The sequence below is a fragment of the Ailuropoda melanoleuca genome, chromosome 14 (assembly GCF_002007445.2).
Source record: "Ailuropoda melanoleuca isolate Jingjing chromosome 14, ASM200744v2, whole genome shotgun sequence".
Taxonomy (NCBI): domain Eukaryota; kingdom Metazoa; phylum Chordata; class Mammalia; order Carnivora; family Ursidae; genus Ailuropoda; species Ailuropoda melanoleuca.
Window position 1 is genome coordinate 45113597 of NC_048231.1, and position 11259 is coordinate 45124855.

The window sequence follows — 11259 nt, forward strand, 5'->3', positions numbered from 1 at the left end:
TGAGCGGGTGGATTGGTGGGTCACGGAGAGGTTGGTATGTGTGAACGATGGACAGGTGGGTGGGTGGGTGGATCCTAACCGTGAGAAACACAGACCCTTGGCGCCTGGCAGCTCTGTGCAAAGCAGCGACTGAACCCAACACTTGGGTTCTGATGGTGATGCTGACTCGAATGTGACCTTGGGGCTGTCATTACCTCAATGTCTCTAAGCCTTGTCCCCTCACAGGCAACCGAGATGTGGGTCAGTACCTGCCCTGCCCACCTCACCAGCTCAGCTGTTGGGAAGTCAACTGAAAGGACAGACAGGCATGAAGGTGCTTTCAGAACTCTAGAAGGCTTCCCAGGTGCACTCTAGGTGTGGAAGGACCTTGCAGGTCATTGAGCTGACTCCCCCCAGAGCTGGATCACAGCTTGCAGGAAGAGCCTGAGCTTGGAGCCTGGACAGACCTGGGTTCTAGTCCTGACTCCACCACTTCCCAAGTGCATGACCTTGAGCAGGTNGAAGTGACTGAGACCATATACTAGTACCAAACAAAATAGACTTTGGGACAAAAATTATTACAAGAGACAAAGAAAAATATTATATATGGATAAAAGGATCAATCCACAGGAAATAGAACAATTAACATACATGCATCCAACTGCAGGGACCCCAAATCTATGAAGCAAGAACTGAGAGAGCTGCACGGAGAAACAGACAATTGTACAAGCAGAGTTGGAGAGTTCTATGCTCCACTCGCAATAACGGACAGAACATCTAGACAGAGGATCAGTAAGAACGTAGAGGAGCGGTGCCTGGGTGGCTTGGCTGGTTAAGCATTTAACTCTTGATATCGGCTCAGGTCATGATCTCAGGTCGTTAGATGGAGCCCCATGTCGGGCTACGTGCTGGGCGTGGAGCCTGCTTAAGATTCTCTCTGCCCCTCTTCCCCTTTCTCGCTTAAAAAAAGAGAGAGCTTACATAACATTATAAAACACATCTAATAGCTACAACCCTAACAAAAATCTACAGAACACTCCATCCAACAATAGAACATTCATTTTTTCTCAAGTGCACACGGAACATTCTCCAAAATAGACTGTTTGTTAAGCTCTTAAATAAATCTCATTAACTTATAAGGATTAAAATAATACAAAGTATCTTCTCTGACTTCCTGGGACTAAAACTAGAAATAAATAATACAAGGGCATTTTGTGAATTCACAGATACGTGGGAAGTAAGCAGCACACTCCTAAACCATCAATGGGTCGAAGAAACAAATCACAGGTGATATCGAAAATACTTTGGGATGAATAAAAAAAAACCCTAAGCCGAGATCACGACCTGAGCCAAAACCAAGAGTCGGCTGCTTAACCGACTCGGCCACCCAGGCACCCCAATCATTTGTATTTCTATGCACTAGCAACGAGCAATCTCAAAAAGGAAATTAAGACATTTACAATAATATCAGAAAGAATAAAATATTTAGGAATACATTTAACCAAGCAGGTGTGAGGTTTGTACACCAAAAACTATGAAACGTTGCTGAAAGAAATTTGAAAAGACCTAAATAAATGTAAAGACATCCCATCCCATCTGTTCATGGATTGGCGACTTGCTATTGTCAAGATGGCAAAACTTCCCAAACTGCTCTGCGGGTTTAACAACCCCACCCAAGGGGCACCTGGGTGGCTCAGCCGGTTAAGCATCTGCCTTCAACTCATGTCGTGATCTCAGGGTCCTGGGATCAAGCCCCACATCAGGCTTCCAGCAGTGAGGAGCCTGCTTCTCCCTCTCCCTCTGCCTGCCACTCCCCCTATTTGTTCTCTCTCTGTCAAATAAATAAATAAAAGTCTTAAAAAAACAAACAAACAAAAAACCCGACCCAAATCCCAGTGGCCTCTTCCACTATGGAAATGGAAAACCTGATCCTGAAATCATACAGAAATACAAGGAGCCTGAAGAGGAAAAAAAAAAATCTTGAAAAAGAAGAACAAAGCTGGAGGGCCCACACTTTCCAATCTCAAAGTTTACTAAAAGCTACAGGAACCAAAACCACACAGCACTGGTGCAAGGATCGATGCAATGGAAGTGAGAGTCTGGAAGGAACCCTGCACCTGTGGCCAGCTGATTGTTTTCAAACACTTGACTTTTTTAGAGCAGTTTTAGGCTCACAGCAGAACTGAGAGGAAGGTGCAGACATTTCCCATGTGCCCCGTCCCTCCTCCCACATGCACGGCCTCCACTGTGATCCGTCCCCCCCGCCCCCGAGGGGTGATGGGCCTACACTGACACGGCCTTCTTACCCAAAGCCGGCAGTCAACAGTAGGGCTCACTTTCGGTGTTGTGCCATCAAAGGTTTGGGAGTCAGCCAAAGGACCTGGAGGGGCTAATCTTGGGAGGAGAGATCAGGCCTGGGGAGATATTTCTCTCCTAACTCGGGGCCATCCTGGCACAAAAGTTTGGGGTGCCTCTGGGGCCCCCGAACTTCAGGCCCAGGTGGAGGCCATCGAGTGTGATGAGCTCAGCTGAACAGGACGGACAATCGCCTTATTTGTTTTCTGAGTTCCTTTTAAAATACAGTTAATTCATTTTGGCCTTTAGTTTAAAAATAACAACAGCTCAGTCAAATAATGTAGAAAGTACAGAAAACCAAACAGGAGAACAAAATGCAGCCCTCATACTTCACCCAGAAGAGCCACTGCTGACATACTCCCTCTGTTCTAACTGTAAACTATAAGGACCGTGACAAGTATACAGAGAATGTATCTGTAAAGTTTTAAAAAGCAGTAACAAAATCGCTGTCACAGCCCACCTACGAATCAGAACACGCCCAGGACCTCAGCGGCCCTCGGCTTAACCGTCCCTTCGCTCTTTCCCATGGTTTCATGGCCCAGGGCGCCCTTGCACCGGTATTTCTCAGCTCTGCCTGCTTTGGAACTTCCCACAGATCCAGTGGAACCGCCGTGTGTTCTCCGTCTCCACCCGGCGTCTGCGCCGTCCGGCCCCGCTGACCTGATGAGGCTCCTTTGCTCACCTGGCACGGACGAGCCACCACCTGGCTGCTCCTGGTCCTGGGGGACACTGGGCACGGCTGCCCCCGGAGCCGATACCCCTGCCGCCCGGAGTGAGGCTTTTTCCGGGGCCCGGGCACCGTGCAGCTCGTTGTTTTCATTTGTTCTCTTTTTAAAAATAGAGACAGTTTAGTTTTTTTCCTGATTACAAAACAAAATCCAAAGATCCTTTTAAAAGAAAACAGAAGAAAAGCATACAGAAGCTGCCAGCACAGCCTGGAGATTGTGCTGGTCGTATCTGGTGTACGTCCTTCCAGGCTTGACGTCGCATTCCACACGAACGACAAATAGATGAGAGATGGCAGACGGGAGACAGATGAGAGATGACTGATGGACGATAGACAGACGACGGACAAGAGATGATAGACGACAGACGAGAGCTAGATGGAGGGTTTCTCTTGTCAGCGAACAGCACAGCCACAGGGGTGCGGAAACCTGGGCGTGCATCACACGGTAAGCCTGAGGTTCTAATGACACTCAGGCAGCCTGTCCCAGGTCCCACCAGCGCCACTGTTCCATACAAGACGGAGCCACTGCTCTGGTCTCCATCCCTGTGCACAAGTCCCACCACGGACTTCAGGTTGACCATCACCGCATGGATCGAAGGTCATGCCTGCCTAAGGCTTTGGAAGCAGGTTATAGACCAACCTCCAGGAAAGCAGCACACGCCACCCCCCCAACCCTCAGAGCCCGGAAGTCCCGCCTGGATCCTAAGGAAGGCACGGCCGGGGCGTGGACAGAGAGGCACCCAAGGGCACTGCCTTCCCACCGGTCCCACTCCGACTTCAGCTCTGCTCTGAGGCAGGGGGCAGAGGGGGACTCTGAGGCCTCTTCCTAGCAACTTGGGGCACCTACCACGTGGTGGCCCCCCCTCAGGAGGTCTCAGACCCCTCTCCCCAGTGATTACTCTGTGTCTCCTTGGCAGCACCAAGCCCCAGGTGGGAGGAGAAGGCTCAGGGCTGTGAGCTTGGCCTCTGGCTGCTCTGAGGGGGCTGGGAGGGTATGCGTGCTGGAATGGGGGGCTGTGGGCCTGGGTCTGTGGAACCTGCATGTGTGGGGCTCTGGGAAGGCACCAGAAGCCCTGCTGGTGGTCCCCACAGTCAGGGCCCAAGAAAGGGATTTGGTCCCCTCTTCCCCAGATAACACATAGCCCCTCCGTTTCTGAGGCCAGAGACCCAACTGGCCTTCATGGGGAGGCTGCCCTTGATGTGGAGGTTGGAGGGGAGACCTCCAGCAGCAGGGCCTCGTGCCTCCACCCTGGTGGGAGGGTCTCAGAGCCTGGGCTGTCAGGCCCATCAGGGGTCCTGGGGGTGGGAGTCACTGGGGAAGCCCAGAAGGGACCTTAGAGACTGGGCTCCATGCATCCAGCTTTCACAGGAGAAACTGAGGCCCACAGGGGGCGAAAGGCTTGCCTGGGTCACACTGTGAGCCCAGATACCAGCCTCGAAGCCCGGTGCTCTCTCTCACATGGTGCTTATATGTCCTTGGCCTTGAGGGGGCCCCCCACTCTGCTGGGCTCCAGCCCTGTAACCTGTACCCTAAGACTCAACATTGCTTCTGGCTGGTGGAACCGAAGCACATTTAAGCACATCCTGGCTCAGTTGGCACTTGTCATTGTGCAAATCAGTAAAGGGAAACCTTGCTAAAGTGGTCTCTGGAGGGTAGAAGGGGAAAGGCAACCGCTCAACGTCAATTACAAGAAGCATGGTCAGTTACAGACCCCAAGGGAAGAATCATCAACAGAAAAGAATGATACTTACAGGCCCCCGAAGCCCAGACCTACCCTGAATCTTCTGTAAGAATTCCACTACCTCTGCAACTCAGCCAACGAGAGACCATCTTCGCCCTCCCCTCCTGTTGCTTCTCCTCCCAGGCTTGGGGAGCAGAGTGAGCCCACTACCCCACACCTCACAACCCAGTCCCTTCTGACAGGCCAGGCCTACCCTCCTAGCACTGCCCCAGCCCAAGGGCCCTCAGGTCCACGCCTGAGGAGAGAGCTTGGGCCTGACAGGCATTGATGGCCCCGTGGTCAGGAGCCCAGCCAGGAGGTCACCATGTACAGAGCAGCGGTGTCACCCACACAGGGATCTCACCACCTCCCCTGACTGTCTTCCATGCACCACTGCCCCTCCATGGGTCCCAGATACATTCCTGGCCAAGATATCCCAGGTGTCCCCGTACAGTGTCCTGTCACACATACACACACACACACACACACACACTCCAGTTCCCAGCATCCTGCCAGAACCCAGAGGCTGGGCCTTCTCCCAGGGGAGGGGCTGGGGCAGGGGAGCTGTCAGTCTCTTACCCCTCGCTCCCTCACACACAGGGTGCACAGCCCACCATGAGGGAAGAAGGAACTTTGGGGAAGAGGAATTTCCACACCAGAGAGTCCCTGAGAGGGGTCTCCTCCATGCTAGATGGGGGGGGGCACAAAAATACCAAGAACACTGACATAGATATAACACACCCACCACACAGAGCCATCAAATCCTAACCTGTGGTCAGCCAACTCAGATCTTTCACTAAGAGAAGAAGAACCACTGGTCATGCTGGACTCCCCTTGCTCCTGCCCTTGCCCCCTAGTCCCATGTACTCCCTACTTTCTGAAAGAAACCTAGCATCATGCATTCCGCACATAGCCACTGATCTGCTCTGAAGACTGGCATTGCTGTAGGACCTGGGGACATGGCTGTGGCCTCAGAGACCAAGTCCCGGAGCAAAGTTCCTGTGGGTGACAGAGGCCAGAACAAACAACACGTTCTGCTGGAACATGTGGTGTGATGAGTTCCTTAGGGAAAGGAAGGGGTTAAGGGGGACAGAGTGACAACTGCGGGTTTCGGTGGATGGTCAGGAAAGGCCACCCCTGAAGGAAGTGAGAGGACCAGCCCAGGAAGGTGCTTGGGAAGAGTGCTCCCTGGAGAAGGAACAGTAAGTGCAGAGGCCCTGGGGTTGGGTGTACCCTGCCGAGTTGCAGGAATAGCAAGAAGGCCAGTGTGGCCCAGGGCAGGGAGGCAGGAGAGGGAGGCTGAGTGTCCCTGGGGCCTTGCAGCAAACGCTGAGCACCTTGCGTTTTGTCCCAAGTTTTCAAATGTACCCGAAAATCACGCGGACATATCGTGCTCCTACACATATCCTAACTTCCTACACGGATAACGGCTGGGATCTAACCAGTGAGCTGGATGGCTCGGAGTGAATAGACAGCGCGGTACCGGCCATCCCGGTAGATGGATGAACGTTGGGGCAGTTTCGGTTCCTCCTTCACAAACACTGGCCCAGAGAACCCGGGTGCGCCCCCGGTGCACGCACCAGCGCTTCTGGGGGACGCACACCAGACCTGGAACAGCAGGAGCACAGGGCGTCTGTATTCTGCGGGGACTGCGGGGACACGGGGCGTCTATGGTCACTTTTACTCTGAGCTGCAGCCGGCTCTCCCGAGCAGCCGGACTCATTTGCAGCCCTGCGACAGGCCACGGCCCTGTTCCCCACGTTCCCTCCCTTCCTTGTGTTGCTGACACTGAGGCTTGCTGCCCCTGCGGTGCGCACCCCCCGGAGGCACTGAGAACCCGGGTAAAGCCCCCTGGCGTCATTCGGCGGTCACTAAGCCCCGCCACCCTGGTCCCCATTCTGCCCTGCCTAGTGCGACCCTGGACTCTCGAGCCTCAGTTTCCTCTGGCGTCACTCGGAGGTCCCTGAGCCCACCCCACCACTGTCCTGGTCTCCACTTGTTTGGGTCTGCGCGCGCCGGAGCCCCACCCTGCTCTTCTAGCGAGGGGACAGAGACCCCTGGTGGCCGAGGAGGGTGAGGCGGGTCCGGGAGCCCGGGCCAGATTGATGGAGGCTAGAGCCGGTTGGAGCGAGACGGCCCCGGGAAAGCACAGGGAGCCCCCCGAGAGCACCTCCCTGGGACCCACACTCCGCGCAGAAGCTGCACCAGAGGTGTGCCCAGAGAGGGCGCCTTCTCCAGGTCGCCCCTCAGTTGTGAGCAGGGCAGCCCGGCTTCTGGGGTTGTAGGCAGAAGGGTCCTGGAGCCCAAGGAACCCCTCCTCCCATCAAACCACGAGCCATCGCCGGCCCCGCCCACCCTGCCATCCAGTTCCCATCCTGTCTGGGGTTCTCTTCCTAAACCCCATGTATAGCCTTTCCACGTATAGTAAGGATCCTCCCTCGGCCCCAGACGACCAATGAATGAGAGTGAAAGGGTGTGAGGCTTGGACAGGAGTGTGAGGGGTGGAGGAAGTGCCAGTCTGAGGGTGTGTGGGGGGGTGTAGGCATCTGTGTGTGTGAGCAAGTAAGAAGGTATGTAGGTGATGTTCATTCCTCTCTTAGCTGACTCACACACACACACACACACACACACACACACACACACACACACAGAGAAACCAGAGCTGAACAGAAGTTTGTGAACATTGATAAAGGGAAAGCTTGCTGAAATGGAGTGCAGGAGCTCTCGGACTTATGCTGGACTCAAGGGTTATCGATAGAGACCCCGCNAAAGGGGAAGCTTGCTGAAATGGAGTGCAGGAGCTCTCGGACTTATGCTGGACTCAAGGGTTATCGATAGAGACCCCGCAAGAGAAGCATCAGCAGGAAAGGATCGTCCATCACTGGCCGCAACAGAGAAAGCTCTACACTGCATCTCCTACAAGAAACTGACCACCCAGCCACTCGGCCGATGAGAAACCATCATCACCTTGAACTCTTGCCTTTCTCCGATGTGCTCTCCTTCAAAGCTTCCTCCTCCTTCTCCGTACAGTAATGTTCCTCTCCTTTGTTTGGTGGGCTAGCCTGTGGTTTTTGCCCTAGCTTGCTTGTCCCAAATTGCACTTCTCTGCTATTCCCTGACAAACCCATTTTTGCTGCTAAAAGAAACTGACTGCTTTATTTTTAAGGTCAACATTACTTGGAGATCAGAGGTTGGATCCAGAGAAGACCCCCCACAACTCTGAAGCTGGTGAGCAAACAGGTGCTGGTACCGAACGAGCTCACTGCTTTCTTGCTCTACGCTGCAGTTGGAGGGGTCAGTCTCACCTGGATTTTGAGCTCTGCCTTCTGCGTTCTGAGCCCTCCAGGCTTCATCTGGGATCTGTTGTAGAACTCTCTCCTTTCTGAAAGTGATCGTTTGGCCTTTGGTCTAACTCCTTTTTGGAACCCGACTGTTTGATTGAAACTGTCCTAGCTCTTGGTCTGATTCCTTTTGGAACCAGATTGTTCCTATTGGAACTGTGCTATTGATGAGTTTTTTTCTTTCTGCTCTAGAAAAAAAAACTTCTAAGAAATGGGATCCCCATCCTCAAAATGCTTTAAGAGGGCCCTCCCCTTCTGGGACTCAGGCCAGCGTTGTTTAAGACCTGTGGTCCCTCTCATGCACATTTTTTAAAAAGATTTTATTTATTTATGTGACAGAGAGACAGCCAGCGAGAGAGGGAGCACAGCAGGGGAGTGGGAGAGGAAGAAGCAGGCTCCCAGCGGAGGAGCCCGATGTGGGACTCAATCCCAGAAGGCCGGGATCATGCCCTGAGCTGAAGGCAGACGCTTAACAACTGCGCTACCCAGGCGCCCCATCATGCACATTTCTAACTAAATGGACTGACTTAACCCAAAGTCATTTGAAACACCCATGCCCATTATGGGCAATTTGGGGCCACCGTGGCCATTATGGGGGAATTTTCTCCCCAAACTTCCTTTTCTCAAAACTAAATTGGGCAGCCATGCCTCTGAAAGTGTCAAAACTGCTCGGGATGCCTATTTTGATTGGTATTTTGAAACTTCCAAATATTATCAAGAATCCAAAATTGCTCCTCTGCAAGATACGATGCCTCGACTGAACAAAGACAACAAGGCTTCTGAGGCCTCTTTTACCTGTTTGTCCCCACTTCTGGTGCCACCATCCTCCTTCCCACCTGCACCTCCTCGATGTCCTTGATTCCCCATTCCACGTATCCTGTCACAACTCCCCGGACCGCTCCCTCTCCCTCTCCCTCCCCCTTTGACCCTACAGAATCTGCACCTTTAAGCTAAATCCTCCACGAGCATCCACATAAATCCCAAATGTCTTCTGTTCCCTGGACTGAGGCCAGATTTGGAGCCATAATGAGAGTTTCCTAAAGCGATGGAGGACCCCCGTAGGTTTGCTGAGGAATGGAATAGAGTTACTCAAACTTACCAGCCTGATTTCTCGGATTTAGATGAATCCATCCAGGGCTTGTTGCTGAGGGCCCGGCCAGACACTAGGGCAGGAAACTTGCCCGAAGGGAGCAGCCTGAGAGAGAAAAACAAAACCTAACTTTTGGTGAGAGCACTCGCTGACAACGTCCACTGAGCAATTGGAATAGCTTTTTGTAAGCCTGTCGATGGGAACAAAACTCAGGCTTACATGCGAATCCGATGACCCTGTTTGTGGCTATTGTCACCAATGTGAGCTTGTTTCCAAAGACAACCCTGCTCTTCCTTCAGATGTTGAAGAGCCTTACCTCCGTGTTCATTAAGGCGCTGAACTGGGATCTCTGTCTTTTAGTTCAAAGGACCAAGATGGAATCGGAAACTATGTCCACTCCTCACTGCAAAGAGCCAGAACGTGGGGGAAGGACTGTTACAAACGTAAGTGCTCCAGGTGACTTTCTAGCCAGTTTCTCCAGCGCCCTCCTAATTCCCAACATTGGAGTTGTCCCCAGCCCTCCCTCTTAAAGGGCTCAGAGAAACAGCGCTCCAAATTGGCAATAAATCCGTCATTATTGACACTGGGGCTACACTCTTGGCACTCAACCCCACCACTTTACGTAAAGCATCTCCTGCCTCAGAGTACTGAAGCAGTTCAAATAGTGGGGGGCTCTAATAAGCCTTAAGAGATTCCTGTCTCAGAACCTGTCGCCTTCTGGCTTAGGTCCTTTGAGAGATGCCCACCCTTTTCTCCTTAGTTCTTCTGCTCCTAATCATTTTGGGGGCCAAGATATCTTAGGAAATATGAAAAGGGGGAAATAATTCTAGAATTTGACAATGGTAATCAAAAAAGGGTGCCTGGGTTAAGCGTCCTACTCTTGATTTCTGCTCAAGTCATGACCTCAGGGTTGTGAAGTCAAGCTCCGCATTGGGCTCTGCACTGGGTGTGGAGCCTGCTTAAGATTCTCTCTCTCCCGGGGTGCCTGGGTAGCTTAGTTGGTTGGGCAACCATTTCTTGATTTAGGATCAGGTCATGATCTCGGGGTTGTGGGATCGAGCCCTGTGTGGGGCTCTGCGCTTGGCAGGGAGTCTGCTTGGGATTCTCTCTCTCGCTCCGCTCCTCCCCCTGCCCTGCAGGCATACTCTCTCTCTCTTAAAAAAGAAAGAGAGAGAGAGAGAGAGGAAGGAAGGAAGAAGGAAGGAAGGAAGGAAGGAAGGAAGGAAGGAAGGAAGGAAGGAGAAAGAAAGGAAGGGAGGAAAGGAGGAAGGGAGGACAGAAAAGAAAAGAAAAAAGAAAAGAAAAGAAAAAGCCAAACCTCTGTCATGGTCCAAAGAGATATTTTCCCAAATGATAATCTGGAAAAATTGACACCCAACAATTGGCCCCCAAAAAGGAAAAACAATAGTGGAAATATAATAGCTGTTCATTTGATAAAAAGTGAGAACTCTGATTTGGATGAAATAACAATCTGGCCTAATCAGAAATGCTAAATTTCCCACTACCTACCACCGTACATACATTAAACCACTAGTGTACTGACAAAATTAGGGCATTGATGAACCAATATTGGGGGGAAATAATAAGGCTGCAAAAACTGCCTACCTCATTTGTCCCAACTTTCCAAAGTACTGTCCAGGGAACCCAGTTTAAACTGCTCCCAGACACTTTGAACTGCCCACTGGACCATTCAAGTTGTGGCAGGTGGATTTCACCCAGCTCCCCCAGTCTCATGGATGAAAATATGTTTTAGTCATGGTTTGTATGATTTCTCACTAGACCAGAGCGTTCCCTTGTAGACAAGCCGCTGCTTTTTCTGCAGCTAAAATTCTCTTAGAAAAAATTATCCGGGGGCACCTGGGTGGCACAGCGGTTAAGCGTCTGCCTTCAGCTCAGGGCATGATCCCGGCGTTATGGGATCGAGCCCCACATCAGGCTCCTCTGCTAGGAGCCTGCTTCTTCCTCTCCCACTCCCCCTGCTTGTGTTCCCTCTCTCGCTGGCTGTCTCTATCTCTGTCGAATAAATAAATAAAAAAAATCTTTAAA

The 11259-nt window shown here is 51.9% G+C and overlaps 1 long non-coding RNA gene across 1 annotated transcript in view; it reads right to left on the minus strand.

Annotated features, from left to right (window-relative positions):
* LOC117796066 overlaps positions 1 to 11259 on the minus strand; it is a 13579-nt gene continuing 2320 nt past the window's right edge. The window contains exons 2-4 of the long non-coding RNA XR_004620412.1: positions 9530 to 9616; positions 9223 to 9318; positions 1 to 3161 (exon numbers count right to left, since the gene is read on the minus strand). This is a non-coding gene — a long non-coding RNA (uncharacterized LOC117796066). The remainder of the gene's footprint in view (positions 3162 to 9222; positions 9319 to 9529; positions 9617 to 11259) is intronic.